Source organism: Canis lupus, chromosome 2 (genome assembly GCF_011100685.1).
Source record: "Canis lupus familiaris isolate Mischka breed German Shepherd chromosome 2, alternate assembly UU_Cfam_GSD_1.0, whole genome shotgun sequence".
In the NCBI taxonomy this organism is placed as follows: domain Eukaryota; kingdom Metazoa; phylum Chordata; class Mammalia; order Carnivora; family Canidae; genus Canis; species Canis lupus.
Window position 1 is genome coordinate 2,403,736 of NC_049223.1, and position 19,833 is coordinate 2,423,568.

At 39.9% G+C, this 19,833-nt stretch overlaps 1 protein-coding gene and 1 pseudogene across 24 annotated transcripts in view; one reads left to right on the forward strand and one right to left on the reverse strand.

Moving 5' to 3' along the window:
- Positions 1-19,833, forward strand: part of PARD3 (par-3 family cell polarity regulator) — a 650,509-nt gene that overhangs the window by 39,890 nt on the left and 590,786 nt on the right. The gene's annotated exons all lie outside the window — the stretch shown is intronic.
- On the reverse strand, positions 15,499-16,389 carry LOC100688924 (annotated as a pseudogene).

The following is a 19,833-nucleotide window of genomic DNA, read 5'->3' on the forward strand; positions in this document are numbered from 1 at the left end:
ATAACTTAATGGAGAAGAGATCAATTCTGTATTCTGTTATTATGATCTTTTCTGTTACTTTCTATAATTGCTTGGTTAAATCTTTTTTTTTTGACCTAGTCCGCCCTTCCCACAGGCCCCTTCCCTCCCCCTCTCTTTTTCTTTCTCCCCATCATTCAGCCTGCCCTGCTCCTCTCTAGTGATCCTACATCATCTCCAGTGTGCTTAAACAATCACATGGTGTTATACATGTTTTTACCCATGTGTATCCTGTCAGACCATAAACTCCTTGAGAGCCAAGTTCTTGTTCATCTTGTACCCCCATGTGTCCCCTGTGTGTATGTGCTCAACAGATGTCAAATGAATGGATGAATTAATATCTATCTATAGTGAGGTTGGGGTGAGCTTTTGGGAATAAAATGAAAAATATTGTAATTGCTGTAATACATGCAAAACAACCAACCTTGGAAGGAGGTGGATACTGTTGTATCCCTCCCCCACTTCACAGATTAGAAACATGAGGCTCAGAGCTGTAACGTAGCCCACATCACCCAGAAAATGGCAGAGGACCAAGGAAAGGGGTCTGATGTCCTGTTTATTTTCATATGTTAACACTTGTAAAAGTCCTCAGATTATTTCAGAGCACTCATAGAGGACATGTCATGCTAGATGAAGCACTAACAGAATAAAGGGTAGTTGTGTGCGGGACCCCAAGGAGCTTTCATGGAGAGGCAGCAGAGTTTACAAAGGCAGAACTCATAGTAATTACAAGAATGTGTCCGTGCTTGAGGCAAAGTCTAGTTGAAAAGTTGTTGAAGAAATTTTGGAGGGCACGAAAGAGGTGGACCTCGTTCTTGTTCAGCATTGTAAAGAAGAGGGGCTCATACAGAATGGAGACTGTGAACATGAGCGTGGGGAGGGGGTAGGCAGGATGAATGTAGGGCTGACTGCATTCTTTGCCAATGCTAAATTTGGCATTCAGTTTTCAGAGGCTTTTGGGTAAGGCAGTTGAAGGCAGTATTTTAAGGGAGAGCTTGGTTATAGGGGTGGATAAATAGGTCATGACAGATTTGGTCAAAGTGGTCATCTGGGAGCTGTGCTGTGCCGTGTCTTTGGGAGTCCTCTAGCATCCTGCATACTCAAGTCCTGGGGTGCCACGTGCTCTCCGCTCCATGTAGACAGCTGGCAAAGCATGGCCCTGCACAGAATGTGGGCCCCAGGTGTGCTTATGTGGAGAAGAAGGTTTGTGGACAGTGACCTCCTGTGTGAGGTTGAGATATGGTGGGATCATGGAATTCATTCAGCTTTGGCAGCAGGCAGTCAATGGAATAGATTGATGGGGACCTTGAAAGGGGCAGGATTGAGGATGAGGAGGAGCAGGAAAGCCTGTGCAGTGAGCCTGGCAGAGGACTAGAATTCAGGGCTGGGAACTAGATATTTACCTGCTTGTACCTAGGGTAGTCGCACCCATCAGAGCTCTGTCACTGTGCCTTGGGTGGAGCCACACCCTGGGGATGCTTAGCAGGTGGTGGCATGTGTGTGGGGCTTCAGCCAGGGACCAAGTCATTTGCCTGGCTCCAGCATTCCGTGTTCAGAGAAGAAAGGTGGGCCAGGGCCAAGTCAGGTCTCATGTGCTTTTTCATTCCGTCGGTGACACAGAGTAACAGTGCTACAGCTGTATATGGAAAACTTAGACGGTAGAAGATCCTTAGAGCACGTAAGTGCAGAGAAGTGATGGAGCTGACACTGTAAAGAGGCTACAGTTGATGCAAAATTACAAAGAAGAAAACATTTGCACAGTTGATGAAAAATTATAAAGAAGAAAAAATTTGCACGTGTGTTTTCAAAAACAATTCATACTTCTTATGGATTGGAATCTCCTCACTGACATTTTTTTTTTTTTTTTAATTGAAGTTCACACCCTGAGCCAAAGGGAGACAGTCAACCTTTGAGCCTCCCAGGTGCCCTGGAAATAAACTTCATATATATTACCATGTTGCTTTTTCAAAAGGCTGTAGTTTTATGATCCCACAAGCATATTGTCATTGTATGAAAATATACATTTCACCTTTATCTATTTAATAACATAATGTAAAAAGTTTTGCCACACATGTTCAAAATTCTAATTTAAAAAAGTCTCCTTCTGCCCTCTGCTTTCTCATTCTTTTTCTAAGGGACGGTGTCCCCTGCTGACCTTGAATGGAGCAGTGTTTTGGATAGCAACAGCAATGGATTGGAACTGTTTGTCAACCAAAATCCCAAAGAGAGCTTGATGCCATTTTTCAAAATGCTTCTTGTATTAACAAGAAGCCATTATTGAAATAGCCTCTCATTAGGTCAATTAATGAGGTTGAATCAGAAAGACGTGGAGTCAGCTGAGCCTTCTCAGGCAGCACAGGTGCTCTAGAGCACTCTGCAAGGGCCTGTCCGTATTACTTACACCTCTAGAGCAGTGTTTCTTCCTTTCTTCCTTATGCCCTGGAAGCACCTTTCTGGGAAGTTAGCTGTGGCCATTAAGCAGCTGCTGAGCTAGCTCGGCCTGTCCCTCTCAATCTTCTTATCCTGTTTTACTCTCTTCAGTGTACTTCTTACCAACAGAAATTATCTTACATCTTTGATTCGGTCTTGTTTCCCTAGAATCCAAGCTCTGTTATAGCAAGCATTCAGGTTTTCCAGTTCATGCTAAATCCCCAGGATCTGGCCCACCATAAGTTTTGAATCTGTGTTCATTGAATGACCTCCAGAGGCTTTATTATTGCCTTGGAAGCAGTGCAGATTTTCGCCCCTGATGTCGAGTTTGTCCCATGCTACTTTCTCAGACCACCTGCATGAATTACACAGCTCCAGATCCAGGTGCCATCCTCTGCTCGCGGGTGTGCTGCTGCAGTTTCCTGGAAGGCTTCCTTTTGCATTCAGTCTGGGTCTGAGGAAATGTTGCCTTTTGGACCCAACTCAGTTTTTTGCTTGTGTCCTCCATGAAACCTTTCCTAACACCGTAACTGGCTCTAGTGCTCACTTTTTTGAAACTTTTTTTTTTAAGAATTTATTTATTCATGAGAGAGAGTGAGAGAGAGAGAGAGAGGTAGACACAGGCAGAGGGAGAAGCAGGCTCCCTGCATGGAGTCTGACGTGGGACTCGATCCCGGGTCTCCAGGATCAATCACATCCTGGGCTGAAGGCGGCGCCAAACCGCTGAGCCACCCAGGCTGCCCTGAAAGTCATTTTAATTGTCTTAAAAATGCTTTGTACTGGTGAGTGTAGTCTCTGCCCCTTTTGATCAGGGACTCTCGGCTCAACTCCTTATGCCAAGGCCACTGAATCTCATTCAAACATCTTTGTTTCCCATACACCTTTTTTTACTCTGAAAATTTTTTCTACAGCTCTCATCTTGCATCCTAAGTTGTATATTTTGTTGGTCAAATAAATACTTGAAATGTTGGAGCTGGTAGGATTCTTGGCCAGTATCTAGGCTCATTAGAAGGTGTACCTGTGCTGTGGTTTTCCCATTAACTTTTGCCCCAGGAGGTTCAAATCAGCTTTGGGGCTAGTAACAAATGCAGATAATTGTTTCCTGATTAGGAGTCAGATTTGACACTTCCTATTGAAATATTTTGCTCTCTGGGATATGAAGCAGATGGTCGCTTATGGCAGAACAGATGTCTCTGTTGAATCAGAGCATTTTAATCTGCTCTTGTACCTCGAAGTGTTTCCCTTGGCAAATATTCACTTCTGACCTTCTTGTTTCAGCTTTGGGCATTTTCCCCTACTAAATGGCTACATAGATTTTTACAAAGAAGTCTGGTAAAATATAACTAATAAAACACGAATAACTCAATATTGGTTAATCCACATGCTTATTCCAATGCAGGTACAATGTCTTGATTGACTCGGTAAGTAGTGATTCATTAATAAATACACAGTTAACATGACCTATTGATTATAACACTAAAAATGTAACTAGAATTAAATATAGTTAGATTCTTCAGATTGTTGAGTGGTGGTATCAGTGAGTAAAGCTGCAGGTGAGCTTGCCTGGGTTTGAAACTCGGTTCTGTCACTTAAGATCAGTGTAACTTTAGGCAAATGACTTAACGCTGCTGCTGTGCGTCAGCTTCTTCCATGTGTAAAATGGGAGAGGGGGAAGGTGTGTAATAATAGCACTCACTTTTAGGAATGAGTGAGGGTTACATGGGTTTATACATGATAAGTGCTGAGAATGCTTCCTGCTCATAACCACTACAGGGATGTTAGCTCTCCTGTGAGTCTCATTAATGTATCATCATCATCTGTGAAATAAAGGCTCTCACTGCCAGTGGACAAAGAACAAAGGCTGGAAGAAGTGCTAGGTCTTTAATAGGAGGTGCTCTGCTGAAACCTATGCGTGGTCCACTTGGCCTGGCTTTGTTTCTCCTTCAGTGGTGTTGGTTGAGCTGGCTGTTTCTTGGGATGCCTTCAGCTTGAAACGGTAGGTGTTTCAGCATCTTATTTAGGTCTGAGCTTCACCCTCAAATTTCATATATATTTTTTGAGAATAGACATGTTGAATAAAAGAAAACTGGTGTGTTGAAGTTGAACTATACTTTCTTTGGGCAGATAATGTGCCTTTTCTCATTACTAAGTACTGCTTTTGGCCTGTATGATACCAAACACGGGGAGGATGTGCATGTCTAATAATCAGCAAATAGGTGTTTTTCATGCTGTGGCTGGTACTAAGAACTGTGAACCTTAATCTTGCCCTCTCAGACTTTTTAGCTTGATTGGAAGGGGAAGAGAATTACTGCCAATGCAGTGTATTTATGACGATAAATTCGTTTTTATCTGATAGTGCTTTGATTGAATGCTGTGTGTTGGGCTCATAAAAATCTCAAGACAGCAAGGTACTCATCTAGAAGTGTCTTGTCTCAGAAAAATGTGGCAGGGAGCCAGCTTTGAGAATGAAGCCTTGCCCCGCTCAGTGTTACCCTTGCTTCCTTTCTAGCAGCTCCCACCATTTACCTCTTTCGTCCTTATCTAATAGCAGGCCCCAAGCTGTGTGTGTGTGTGTGTGTGTGTGTGTGTGTGTGTGTATTAACTGTTTATTACAGGCATTTTTGACATTAGTAAAAGGAGAATAGAATAATAAGTCTTCAGGTATCCATCACCAAGCTTCAATATCTATCAACACATGCCCATCTTACTTTATTTGCAAGTCCCTTCCCTGCCTTTCCCGACCCTGGCTGGATTATTTCAAAGTAAATCCCAGAAAATAGATCATTTTTCCCATAAATTTTTCCGTATATGTCACTTAAAGATAAGGACTATTACAAATAATTATTTTTTAAAGATTTTTTTTTTTTATCTGAGAACAAACAAGCACTTGAGACACAGCATGAGTGGAGGAGGGGGAGGGGTAGAAGAAGAGGGAGAAGCAGACTCCTTGCTGAACAGGGAGCCTGACTCAGGGCTCCATCCCAGGACCCAAGGATCATTACCTGAGCTGAAGGCAGATGCTTAACCGATTGAACCACCCTGGCACCCCACAAAGTTTTTATTTTAAACTATGTTTTCCAACCATCTCTTTTTTTTCATTCATGGAGATTGCATCCACTGGCTGAAGTAGACAGGCTGGCTGTAACCTGGCAAGTGATTATATAATTAAGAGATCTTGTCTTTACTGAGCAACCCCATATTTAGGTGGTATTCAGAAGTTTCAGAGGGATCCTAGGTTGCTCATTTTCCTGAAGATCTTGTGGACAGACCCTCTATTGATAAAGGAATTTCTGTTGGGTCTCTTGAGAATTCTAAACCTGTGATGATATATAGCCAATGCTTGGGGTAGCCCAGGGCTTCCCAGAGTATAGTTCTCAGGAAGGCAGATAGGAGTAGCCTCAGGGTGTTGCACAGATTCCATTTTCTTTATAAGCCAATTGATGATGACCACATGAACTGAAAATGAAAATTCAAGATTCCTCTGCTTACATTTTTTATTTTGTAAATATGTGCTGGAAGGTGATGAAGTCAGTGGACTTTATTTAAACTTTGAAAAAAAAAGCTGTATCTGAAACCTGGAGTTTGGGAGTAATTCTGCACAGTAAATATGGTGGCCAAGAAGCACGTGGTCTATTCTAGCACAGGCATTGAATTGGGTGTCAGGAGATGTGGGTTGAAGTACCCATGTCTCACCTCCTAAATATGGCAGTGGGCTTTGGCTATACATAGCTTTAGGTTTTTATTTCCTCATTTGTAGGAGATGGATTAGGAATGGGCTGTAAATGAGGTGAAGATTGCTTTGGCCTTGGTAGAGTGGAGTGGGTTGGAGTGGAGAGGATGGAGTCCCTTAAGGTGGATGGATGGGTTCATAGTGGTGGATCTCAACCCTATATGACTCAACACCTCTCTTTTTTTCTTCTTACTTTTTGAGATAATGATAGATTCACAAGAAGTTGCACTAATAATCAATACTGCACTGGGACTCATGAGAGACACACAGAGAGAGGCAGAGACATAGGCAGAGGGAGAAGCAATTTCCCTGTGGGGAGCCCAATGCAGGACTCGATTCTGGGACTCCAGGATCAACCCTGAGCCAAAGGCAGATGCTCAACCACTGAGCTACCCAGGTGTCCTAATAAATTAAATCTTAAAAAAAAAAAAAAAAAAATTAAATCTAAAAAAACAAAACCCAAAAACTATAAACTCAAGTTAGGGTTCTTTTTGTTTTCAGTAAGGCTAGATACATGAATGCATTTGTGTCGTTTCTTTTAAGGGTTGGTTGAACCTTATGCCCAAATACTGTTATATCTTCTGTGACAGCCTATATGTAAAAATGAGTATATTTATCTAATTTACCTAATCTATCTGTTGCAATATAGAAGTTATTGCAAAACTTAGCAGCTTACGAACCTGAGCCTTATTTAACCCATAGTTTTAGTGGGTCAGGGCCTCAGATGTGGTTTGGTTGGGTGTCTCTGGCTCACTGTCTTATGAGTGCACAGTCATCTGAAGGCTCAAATGAGGTTGAGGACTCTGCTTTCAAGCTCACTTAGGTGGCAGTTGACAGGAGGCCTCTGTTCCTCATTGTGATGTGAGAGAGCCATTGAGTCCCCAAAATAGAAGCCACATACATTCTTTAATGAAAAAGTAAGGGAAATGAAGTAGTTTTTTTTTTTTTTTTTAATTCGTAAGTGTTCTGAGCTGATCTTTAGAGAGAAAGCAGAAAGTTTAGCAGTATAAGGCAGAGGTTCTCACTATATTAAAACATTACAGAACAGAAATCTGTTCTCCCTTTTAGTTCTTATGTGTATAGATGACTTACAAAATGCCACTATACATGAGGCTTCATGACATAATCCTCCTTTTTTTTTTTTTAAGTTTATTTATTTTAGAGACAGTGTGAGCAGGTGGTGGGGAGGGGCAGAGGGAAAGAGAGAATCTCAAGCAGATTTCTCACTCAGTGTGGAGCGTGATATGGGGGATTCCATGACCCTTAGATTATGACCTGAGCTGCAATCAAGAGTCAGTTGTTCAAACTGCTGAGCCACTCAGGCACCCCCATCATAATCCTCTTTAATATTAGTTTTTATCTCAGCTTTGTTATGCTGGCTGACATTGTTATGCTTAACATGTTGCTTGCTCAGAAGAGTTTTGCCTTGGTCTTGGGTGAGGAGTGTTACTTGGCTGCTTATAAATCAACTCTCAATTCTTTTTTTATACTGGTAATTTTTCTTTACAAAATTTTCACTAGCTTTATTTTTTATTTTTTAAAGATTTTATTTATTCGTGAGAGACAGAGAGGCAGAGACATAGGCAGAGGGAGAAGCAGGCTCCTCACAGGGAGCCCAATGTGGGACTCGATCTCGGGACCCTAGGATCATGATCTGAGCCAAAGGCAGATGCTCAATCACTGAGCCACCCAGGCATCCCTTTCACTAGCATTAAATCGGAATATTTGATTGCTAAGTGTATCATTCTTAAATGGAATGGTTGAGGCCAAAAGTTCTAGAAGTTTTCCCTTTTTGCTGAGATGCTGACAGATGAGAATTGCTCATGGAGATAATCTGGACAATTCTAACCAGGGATGTGATATTCTTAAGCAGGGCTGGTAGTGAAACAGTTCTGGAGTACACTGTATCTAGGAGATTCTTCCTATTTATTAAATTTAGACACAGTTTGTCTTTGAAGGTGATAGGGTCATTTAGGTCCTAAGTTTAGAGATTTAAAAGTGCAACCAACATCCTTTGCCAAACGTATGCTGCAGTACATTTTTTCTTTTTTGGTTTCCTATGAAAAAAAGAAGAGTTACATCTTTAATATCCAGTGATTATTGAATTATTTCTATTTTCTGTATTGTGTTTTGAATACTGGAAGTAGTAGTGTTTTCTCTTCATTTATTTCAATTTTCGTTTATCTTCAGTACCTGTGATTCTGTAGCTTTTCTTCCCCTGCCCCTTCTGCTCCTCTTGGGCAGCATTGACTATCAAAAATCATCTTTTTTTAATTTTTATTTTTTAATTTTTTTCAAAAATTATCTTTAGTTTGTCCTTTCTTTGCATAACCTATTTTCTCTGATACAACCTTCTGTCATGACTTGATTTAGCTGTTTCAGTCGCACCCATTACAATTTATACAATGGGGGATTTCCAGCATTGTTAAATCCCCCACCTTTGTCACCCAACTTCAATTTATTAAGGTTCAAGGTGTGCCTTTCCAGGGGGTGGGGCTGGACTCTCCAGTTCTTGCTAGAAGAGAAGGTGTTTTTAGGTAGAAGCTGTTCCTAGGGATTCTTTTATTTCTGTGAATGAGTAACAGTGAAATTAATTCAAACTCTGATGCTCCCAGGATTATTGAAGGTCCATAGTGCTTTACTGCCCAACTAGAACATGATTCACCATGAGGTGTAGTTCTGTAGAGAGCATGACATGATAGAGGAAAAAGGAAGTTGCAGGTGAAACAGTGACTCTCTTACAATTCACTTGGCTCCCGTAACGTCTTTTCTTTTTCCAAGGTTACTCTCCTGTAATTCATTATGAGATGTAGTGCAGTGTGGTGGAGAAGGTTCAGAATGACGCTCTACCACTTTCTAGCTGTATTACTTGGAAAAACTTCATTTCTCTGAACTTGGGTTTTCTGCTCTGTAAAATGCGGAGAACACCACTTTTCTTGAAGAGATTTGCTGAAGGTTAATAAGAATATAGGAATAACATCTAGGGTTGGGTAATTGGTAGGTACTCAAAAATAATTGCTGCAATTTAAAAATTTTATTCAGACATTTCCAAGCTGAGCTTTTCCTATGTCCATGCTAAGACCTGATTGTATGAGGTTTTGTTAAAGTGGCCCATGTAGGTAATTGTAGCATATTCTAGCATTTCATAGTTTAGGTAGATATTGGACAATAAAGAAACGACTTCTTATGAAGGGGTCAGGACAGATGCAGTTTAAAAATAAAGATCAAAGACGGGCTCATAACTAAGTTGTCAATAAGGAGGTTTGTTCAGGAAATTAAATTTCATGGCTAAAAACTTCATGTCTAAGTAGCCAGCTTTTTTCTTTAAAGGGAGTATTTAGAACAACATCATGAAGCACCAACAGTGAAGTTCTTCCAGTGGAAAGGCAGAATGAGTCATTGTTTATTTGATATTTTACAATAGTTGTCAGAAAAATATGTCTCTGACAAGGTTAACTGGGGATGTGGATCTTGGGCATGGTACTAGTTTGTCTGGAGAGTGGGATTTGCAGTGTTTTTCAGGAGGTACTATTTTCTTAGAGATTATTTTAGAGTCTCAGTGAGTGGATGAGGAGACAGGTAGGTGAAGGGCAGGTTGTACCATGTCTGAGCACATTGCTTTTGTGAATTTCATTAACCAGATACCATATTGGATGAGGTTTGCAAACTTTATTTTTTTTAGTTGTGACTGATGATTAGCTGTAAAGTTCAGTCGTGATCACTGTATTTGAATCAGTCATGCAAATATCCTAGAAATATGTATTTTAGAACTGAGGAAGTTTTAATGTAAATGAAAGCTTAAAAGTAAAGGGTTCAGATTTCAGATGACATCACAGACTTCAAAAATGGCTTTGACACACACACATGCACACAAGAAATTATTCATGCTAAGGAATGAGATATTTTCTTTACATATATTCAAGAAATTATGTCATTTGTTTTGTTTAAAAGCCTCCTTTTGGGAGAATTGCAGTACTTTTTTGTGACTTGAATCTAAAACTTGAAGGTTGATGCAGAAGGACAAGTGGAATAAAATTTCAAGAGGAGAAAGAAATAGATGAGACTATTAGAACTGTTCTCCATCTACTTTTTTAGCCTGACAGCTTCCAGAAACTAAGAGCTTTGCAATGTACACATTGGTTCAAAAGGATAGAAATTGCCTTTTTAAAAGTGGATTTGGTGGTGGTGGGTGAGGACAGGTAGTAGAGTGAGGAATATCGTCTCCCTGTGTGGGGCTGCCAGTCTAGGTTGGGATCCTTGTCCTTCTGCTGGTCTTACTTCACACCTTACTGTGTTAGTGCTCCACTCTGAGCCCACAGGACTGACCTTCATCATCTCCTTGAAGGTGGGGAAGCTCTTAGTCTCCAGGACTAGAGCAAGAGGGGCCAGGGCATCAAACTCTGTTCTCTGAGGTGAACACAGCCAGTCTTGAGTCTTGAGATTAATGACTATTTGATTCTTTTGCATTGTCATCTTTTTTTTTTTTTTTTCCCCCAGTTCTGTGATTAGTTGATCAGGACAGAAAGGGAAAGATGGAAAAAAGAATGTTGTATGTATTTAGCCTGGGAAGTTTGTTTTTTCTCATGCTTCATTTCAGTTCTTGTTTTAATGCCAATTCTTACCCACATCCTTGAGGAAAGACTATTCTTGGGAATCATTTTTTTTTATAGAAAATCGCTAAGAAATACCCACAGATGCTGACCTTAGAGGTCGTTTTAGGTTATCTGTTATCACCAAAGATGCAGGTCTAGATCACAGTAGCACCAAGTACAGATTTCAGAAACTTCCAGAAACTAAGCCAATTATGGCCTCATGAGTTGCCAGCAGAACCTCATGAAGAGAGGATTTCCTGTGTCAGGTGTGCCCCGTGTACCTGCCCTCTTGCTAGGCCCAGCAGTTATTATTGAAGCTGTCTATCCCTTCCTTGCCTCTGAAAGCTTTTGCTTTTGGCCCACTGTGCTTGTTTTAAGGACCTGGGGGAAATGACAGTACCACCTTTATTGAAATCCTCAATTTGCCCATGAACTTGAGGGATTTGTTGCGTGTGGTCCTGCATCTCTGCTGTCGGTGGTAGCGGTATTTGTTCATAAGCACAACCTATGTTCTCCTCACTATTGACATCTTTAGTTTATTTGAAGTGTGTCTTCCTGCTATTATCTACTCATACGTGTCATTTATTAAAAGGAGGAGGGTTATTTCTATGAATATTTGTTGCGAGTTCTTTGTGTGTCTAGTTTAGGTTAGGGGACTGTCTATAATCTAACAGTCTGAAATAACTTTTGAAAGTTGGTATGGTTTAAGTTTAGCCCATTTAATCTGTTCAGAGAGATCCGGAATTTATAGGTGTTAGAAGACGAAAAAAGAAAGTTTGCCTGATTTTGAAGTCAGTGACTTTTAACAAGGGTATATATGATATCAAAAGGATAGATTCATTGCAATAAAGTATACTTTATTACAAATAAGGTATTTGAGTATGTCATGTGTAGCTATGTAGATGCATAGAAAATAGGTAAATATATGGTCTTTGCCAAGGAACTTGGCTTATTTTGGGAGGTAAGAAACAAGATACAAGATGTCATCTAAGGCAGGGGTTATAGAAATAACCAGTATAAGTTGGAAGAGTTTTTATTGGTACCCCGAATGATGTATTTCTCAATAGATTGATGATCTGGCAACATGAAAAAAAGAAACAAAAACCAAAAAACAAACCACCCTATGTGCTGTCTTTCCTACAACTATTTTTTTTTGTTTTTTTTTTTACTGCAGTATCATAAAAACCTGTGTATTTAAGAGAAGTCACTTTTGAAGATTTTCATTATAAATGTGACCAATTTTATTTTGTTAACATGCTATGAACCTAACAAGCACTCCTATTTTACAATATTTTCTAATATACTCTAGATTAGAAATACCTGCTCTTTTAATTTTGTTTTTCCTCCCTTGTACTTGCCCCTGCCCCCTGCCTGCCTCTTCCCCCAACACTTTGAGATCCCTCTTGTGGCCCTGCTTTTTCCACAGCATGCTCTCCTGTGATTCTCTGCTTCTCTTGGTGCTGGATTTGCTGGCCTAGAGATAGACAAGGATTTGGAGCGAATGTCCTTTTGGATTTTATTAATCAAACATTTGAATGCTCAGAGTGCACACAGCTAGCTCTCATATCCTGGAAGGATGGGCTGGGAAGGCATTCTCTCTTCTTGGGTCCTGGGAACCAAGACTAAGACACTAGACATGGAAACAGGTAAGGGTGCTGAGGTGGGATGGATTAAATCATCTTTATTTGGATGGAAGGGTTCCACCAAGGAATTCAGCCCAACTCACGTTGATTAGCAGAGGATTTTATAGGTTGGAAACTAAAAGTGCCCAGGTAGGGACTCCATATGCTTTAAAGGAATGCTTTCACCATATCCAAGAAAGCATGCATTTTATGGTGTGAAATAGCTGGTGTGTATATTTCATTCAAGTGGGTTAAGTTGAAGGGAGAGGGGAGGAGAAGAAAATTTACTACCAGCTAATGAGAATTAAAAATTTTCCTTTTAGTCTTGGTCTAAAACTTTGCTTCCAGTCCTCTGCTAAAAATTCATCCTGCTTTAACTGGATGTCACGACTGTTGTAAACAGCAGAATGTTGACTTTGATCACAATTGGTATTTTGACATGCAGCAGATATGAAATTGTATTATTTAACCATAGTATGAGTCTCTGTGTTACCCTCCATTATGGTAAGGTCGTAGAAATAATCGTCTGTGCCTTTGACATTTTAAATGACTACATTCCAAAGCTCTACTTGTGGTGATCTGGTCTTACGTTGGAGGATTTTAAAGGTAAAATTAACTGGTGTATTTGATCACATGTGGCACCCAGTAGGTTAATGGTTGGCACCAATTCACCTATTCTTCGAGGTTTGCCTGGAGCTTGGCTGCCAGCTTCTCCAAGGGTGTCCTGAGCTCTTGGTTAGTTTTTCCATTTGTTAGTCCCAAGTGCCCTTGGGTCATGGTTAGTGTGTCATCTGGTTCAACTTCGCAATTGGGTGTGTATGAAGAGGAGAGGCTTCATTTGCACACACGGTTGTGGTAAACTTGACTGGATTTTGTGAGGTCTGGTCATGAGGCTGTAGCCCTGGGTTTGGAGACCTCAATGGGCTGACCCAGTGCATTGAGGAGGGGCTTACGTGCTGCTCTGGCCATTTTCAGAAACATCCCACAATGGAATATTTGCAAAAATAGGTAGTGGTAGAAAAAGAAAGAATTTATCTTCTGACTTTGAGACCAGTCCCTGTTAATATTTTGGTATAGGAAGGATAAGCTTCCTTGAAACTAAAGCTTTTGGCTGAAGCGTTCTCAGACAGCCCCTGGCTCTGCAAATGGAGAGAGTAAGCACTGTTCTTTGGCGATTACTGAGTCTTTGTAGTTTTAGTTGTGTTACAGGTAATAGCATCCCGCTTCTGAATGAGGATAGCTGTCTGTTGTAAGTCATTATATGCACGATTTGGCGCTTGCATTTTGTTTATTATTTGGTAAAGAGATTACACTCAATTGAGGTACAGTAAGTATTTGATGTAGGTGATTACACTGGATCACATGAAACACTCTAAATTGCCACGAGTGGCCTATCAGTCAGCTCCAACTTAGCTGCAGATGTGTGTGTTGTGTGTGTAGAACACACACAACACACACACACACATTATTATTATTATTATTTAGCAAGAGTTCATTAGCTTTTGCTGTGGTTTCTGGGGCATTTAAATGACTTTTCCTTAAAGACTACCACATAAATAATATTTATGTTAACCTGTGCTTACTGCCAAACTGGGAATGCTAACAACATGCTGACTTGAATGAGTTATTTTCAAGTTGTCTTATTTGAACTTGGGATGGAAGGGAGATGGTCTTTATCATACACTTCTGTTAACTGTGATTAGAAGATTGAGTTGTTCTCTACTGGTTAGTTCATCCTCACTGGTATCTTACAGTTTACTGGCACCTTAGAAGCTGAATTTTTCTCATCCCACAGAAAAAATATTCCACAAAAATAGTTATTCTCTAAGAAAATATGACTAAAATGTAGTGTACTGGGAAAAGTATTAGATTGACAAACTAGGAGAACTGCATGTCTCAGATGCATAACCAACTTTACCTTCCTGTCTTACACATGCATGTGAGGTGGCATTGCTATTTGGACTGTAGGTGCCACCAACATAGCAACCATTTCCATTTACTAGGAAATTATGTGCCAAGTATGAGGCTGAGTATTTTTCTTGCAGTTAATACTTCTAATAACTGAGTGAAGGTATCATCCTCTTTTTGCAAATGAAGGGATTGACTTAATGGAAGATAAACAACTTCTCCAAGATCATGTTAACAGTGCACAGAAGTGAGCCTGTTTTTGAGCCTGTTTTTTGTCTGATGGCAAAGCCTGTACTTCTCTATGTGCCTCCCACCCCTAATTTACAGTAGAGTATAAATAAGAAATATGATTCTTATGTCACTCTCAAGAATAATCCAAAATGACATAGAAAGTGTATAAACGTTTAGGCAACTAAATCAGTACAGACAACACAGAAAGACTCTTGGCCCCTAACTCCTCTCCTCCAAGTGTAAACATGGTAACTGTCTTCTGCATAGTCTTCCTTCTAGGCTTTTAGATAGAGGTGTGTGTGTGTGTGTGTTTGTGGTGAGAAACGGAGAGAGGGTGAGAGAGTGAAAGATAATTCCAGTTTTGGTAATACTACAAGTATGACTGTAGCTCTGTAGAATAGAATTGCTGGGCCATTTTTCTTTTAATAATCACTTCTTTTCTACTTTTGCTTGAAATGTCATATATTCCACAGATTAAGGTCTGCTGGACTCTTTCTGTATTCTGTATACTATTCCATTTATTGTTTTTTAGTCCCAAACGGTTTTATTTATTTATTTATTTGTTTGTTTATTTATTTATTTATTTATTTTTTACTCTTAAGGCATTTATTTATTAAAACGTTCTCTGCCAAGATTTCACATTAGCTTAAAATTCAAATCAGTCTTTACATTTCTCTACTGAGGGCTCCACCTCAGTATATGACATAAAAGCACCTTCTCCAGCAGTGAGTGTTACCAGCATCCATACAGTGAGCCCCATGGTCAACCTCTCTGTTCCCCAGGTGACCCAACTAGATGTTAATACTGCTCTGCTACAGGGTAAAAGCTCCTAACTCAAACTCATTGGAAAAGGGGTGAAACTTCTGCAAAGTGCACTTTAAGAAGAGGTACTGTTTGCTCATGAAAAGAAACCAGTGAGTCCTCTAAGAATAATAAAAGGGGATATTTTACAGTTAAGCACATGATTGAAGAATTCGGATGTTGCTTTGCTGGTCCAGGCTGTTAATACTCTTCTTGTTCCTCCTGTTGGCCCCCTTCATCAGGTATCACAAAGCCTTCATCTGTGGCAGAGAGAATGTCCATGATCCTCTGCAATACAGGGTTGTTTTCCCCTTCGTTTTCCTGGCAAATCAATTCAATGTTTCTTAGCTTTCCAAAGTAGAAATCTCTCTCTTTCTCCAAGTCTTCGACGGTAAGTTTCAATGCATTGACCTGCTGCATCAATTCAGCAGCTTCATCATCCCCGTTGCCCACACCAGGATTCTTTTGCACCACACCTGGGCCTGCCTTAGGGGTTGCAGTAGTTCTGTGTGTTGCAATGGGCCTCTGTGGAGCTGCACTGCTAGAGCTGAGAGGTTTCTTCGGTTTGTTCAGAGCTGGAGCAACAAGGGAGGGAGCCACTGCAGTTTCTTGACCTTGTCTGGCAGCTACAGGGTCATAGTCTTTTCCATCATAGTTTGCATCAAAAAACTTCTTGCACCACTAAACAAATTCAAAATTGTCCTGAAACTTTCCTTTTACTAATTTGTCCACAGGAATTATTTTGTCAACACCCATTCTCTTAAAACCTGCTTGTAGTATTTTGAAGTTCTGGATGTATTCATGCTCTAGTTTAGCCTGGAATTTCACTTTCTTCAAGGCAATGGAGCCAGGGAATAGCATGTCCATAAACTGACAATAGGCAGCTCCTGAGCACAACTGTTCAATCTTTGTCAGATTCAGCTGCAGAGACTCATTGATCCAGGCCAGCATATCATGTCGACTTAGGTTATCACTGGTGACGGACGTTGAGTATACGTTCACTGCCATCTTCGGCTCTCGGCGGGACCGCGTCCGCTGCCTGTGCCTGGCTTCGATTCCGTCTTCGTCCCCAAACTGTTTTTAAATATAAGGCACCTCCACATGGCTTTTTTTTTTTTTCTCTCAGAATTTTTCTACATTTTCCATGTTTATTTTTAAAAATTATAACTTCAGGGACCCCTGGGTGGCTCAGCGATTGAGTGTCTGCCTTTGGCCCATGGCATGATCCTGGGGTCCTGGGATCCAGTCCTGCATTGGGCTCCCTGCATGGAGCCTGCTTCTCCCTCTGCCTGTGTCTCTGCCTCTCTCTCTGTGTCTTTCATGAATAAATAAATAAAATCTTAAAAAAATAAAAATTATAGTTTCAGACTCACTTTGCCTAAGCTGACCCATTCCACTAAAACTAAGCAAATAGAAATCCTGTTGCTACCTTAATTGGGAATGCATTGTCATTATACATTATTTGGGGGAGGGGATTAACATCTATAGAATAGCGAATTCTAACCAAGAAAAAAGTGAATTCAAGAATGTATACAACTTCCCCTTTTCTTAAGTCTTCTTTTTAAAATTTTATCTATTTATTCTTTTTTTATTTTTAGAGTTTAGACATCATGTAAGTTCAATACATTAAGCGTTTCCTGGGTACTTAACCTTTTTGATTGCTATTGTCAGCCTTTTCTCATTATGTTTTTTTTTTAAAGATTTTATTTAAAGATTCATATCTTTATTCTTATTTATTCAATCTATTTATTTATTTATTTATTTATTTATTTATTTATTTATTTACTTACTTACTTACTTACTTATGATAGTCACACAGAGAGAGAGAGAGGCAGAGACACAGGCAGAGGGAGAAGCAGGCTCCATGCACCGGGAGCCTGATATGGGATTCGATCCCGGGTCTCCAGGATCGCGCCCTGGGCCAAAGGCAGGCGCCAAACGGCTGCGCCACCCAGGGATCCCCTATTTATTCAATCTTTTAAAAAGGTTTTATTTGTTCACTCAATCCTGGGACCGTGGGATCACGCCCTGAGCCAAAGGCAGACGCTTCAGCCTCTGAGCCTCTTAGGCATCCCTCTCATTATGTTTTTTTTTTTTTCATTATGTTTTTAAACTGGCTATAGTTTATATATAGGAAAGCAATTATTTTGCTAAATTAATTTTTATAATCTTCGTTGAATTATCTTGTTTAAAAAAATTCTTTATGTAAATTTAATGTAGTTAACATATACTGTATTATTAGTTTCAGAATTTAGTGATTCTACCAGTGCTCATTACATTAAGTGCCCTCCTTAATGCCCATCATTCATTTAGTCCATACCCACACCTGCCTCCCCTCCAGCAACCTCCAGTTTGTTTCCTAGAGTTCAGCGTCTCTTATGATTTGCCTTCATTTTTATTTTATTTTTCCTTCCCTTCCCCTATATTCATCTGTTTAGTTTCTTAAATTCCACATGCGTGAAATCATGTGATATTTGTCTTTCTTTGATGGACTTATTTCACTTAGCCACTAATACCCTCCATTCCATCCATGTTGTAAATGGCAAGATTTTTTTTTTGATGGCTGTGTAATATTCATCTATCTATCTATCTATCTATCTCACATCTTCTTTATCCATTCACCTGTCTATGGACATGGACATGACTCCTTCCACAGTTTGGCTATTGTGGACATTGCTGTTATGAACATTGGGGTGCAGGTGCCCCTTCAAACCAGGATGTTTGTATCCTTTGGATAAATACCCGGTAGTACAATTGCTGGGTCATGGGGTAGCTCAATTTTTAACTTTTTGAGAAACCTCCATACTGTTTTCCAGAGTGGCTGCACCAGTTCACATTCCCACCAACAGCATAAGAGGGTTCCCCTTTCTTGCATTCTCACCAACATCTGTCATTTCCTGTCTTGTTCATTTTTGCCATTCTCACTGCTGTGAGGTGGTATCTCATTGTGGTTTTGATTTGTATTTCCCTGATGGCAAGTGATACGGAGCATTTTTTCATGTATCTGTTAGCCATCTGGATGTCTTCTTTGGAGAAATACCTGTTCATGTCTTCTGCCCATTTCTTGATTGGATTTTTTTTTTTTTTTTTTTTTTTTTTTTTTTTTTTTTTTTTTTTTTTTTTTTAGGTTTTGAGTTTGATAAGTTCTTTGTAGATTTTGGATATTAACCCTTTATCTGAAATGTCATTTGCAAATATCTTCTCCCATTCTGTAGGTTGACTTTTTTTTTTTAGTTTTATTGACTGTTTCCTTTGTTGTGTAAAAGCTTTTTATCCTGACGAAGTCCTGATAGTTCATTTTTGCTTTTGTTACCCTTGCCTTTGGAGACATGTCTAGCAAGAAGTTGCTATAGCTGAGATCAAAGACTTTGCTGCTTGTGTCCTCCTTTAGGAGTTTGATGGATTCCTGTTTCACCTTGCCTTTAATCCATTTTGGTTTGTGTGTTGTGTAGTAAAGTGGTCCAGTTTTGTTCTTCTGCAAGTGGCACACCATTTGTTGAAGAGATTGTCTTTTCCATTGTAAATTCTTTCCTGCATTTTCGAAGATGAGTTGACCATAGAATTGAGGGTCCATTTCTGGGTTCTCTGTTCTCTTCCATTGATTTGTTTCTGTGCCAGTACCACATTGCCTTGATGATCACAGCTGCTTTGTAATACAACTGGAAGTCTGGGATTGTGATGCTTCCAGCTTTGGTTTTCTTTTTTCTTCTCTTAAAAAGACTTTATTTATTCATTAGAGAGAGAGCAGAGGGGAGGGCAGAGCGAGAGGGAGAAGCAGACTCCCCAATGAGCAGGGAGCCCAAGGAGGGGCTTGATCTTAGGACCCTTGAGATCATGACCTGAGCCAAAGTCAGCCAGTTAACTGACTGAGCCACTCAGGTGCCCGTTTTTTTTTTTTTTTTTTTTTTTTTTTCCTTCTCTCAACATTCCTTTGCTATTTGGGTCTTTTGGGTCTTACAGATTTTAGGATTGTTTTGTCTAGCTCTGAAAAATGTTGATGGTATTTTGATAGAGATTGCATTGAATGTGTAGATTGCGTTGGGTATTAGACATTTTAACAGTATTCTTCCAAGTCCATGAGCATGGAATATTTTTCCTTTTTTTTGTGTGTCTTCCCAGTTTCTTTCATAATTGTTCTATAGTTTTCAGAGTATAGCCCCATCACCTCTTTGGTTAGGTTTTTATTCCTAGATATCGTATGGTTTTTGGTGCAATTGTAACTAGGTTCAGCTCCTTGATCTCTCTCTTTCTTCTGTCTCATTGTTAGTGTATGGAAATGCAACTGACTTCTGTGTATTGATTTTATAGCCTGAGACTTTGCTGAATTCTGGTATCAGTTCTAGCAATTTTTTGGTGGAGTCTTTTGGGTTTTCTTTCTTTTTTTATTTTTTGTCTTTTGGGTTTTCTTTCTTTTTTTCTTTTTAAAAAATATTTTATTGGGATCCCTGGGTGGCGCAGCAGTTTGGCGCCTGCCTTTGGCCCAGAGCGCGATCCTGGAGAC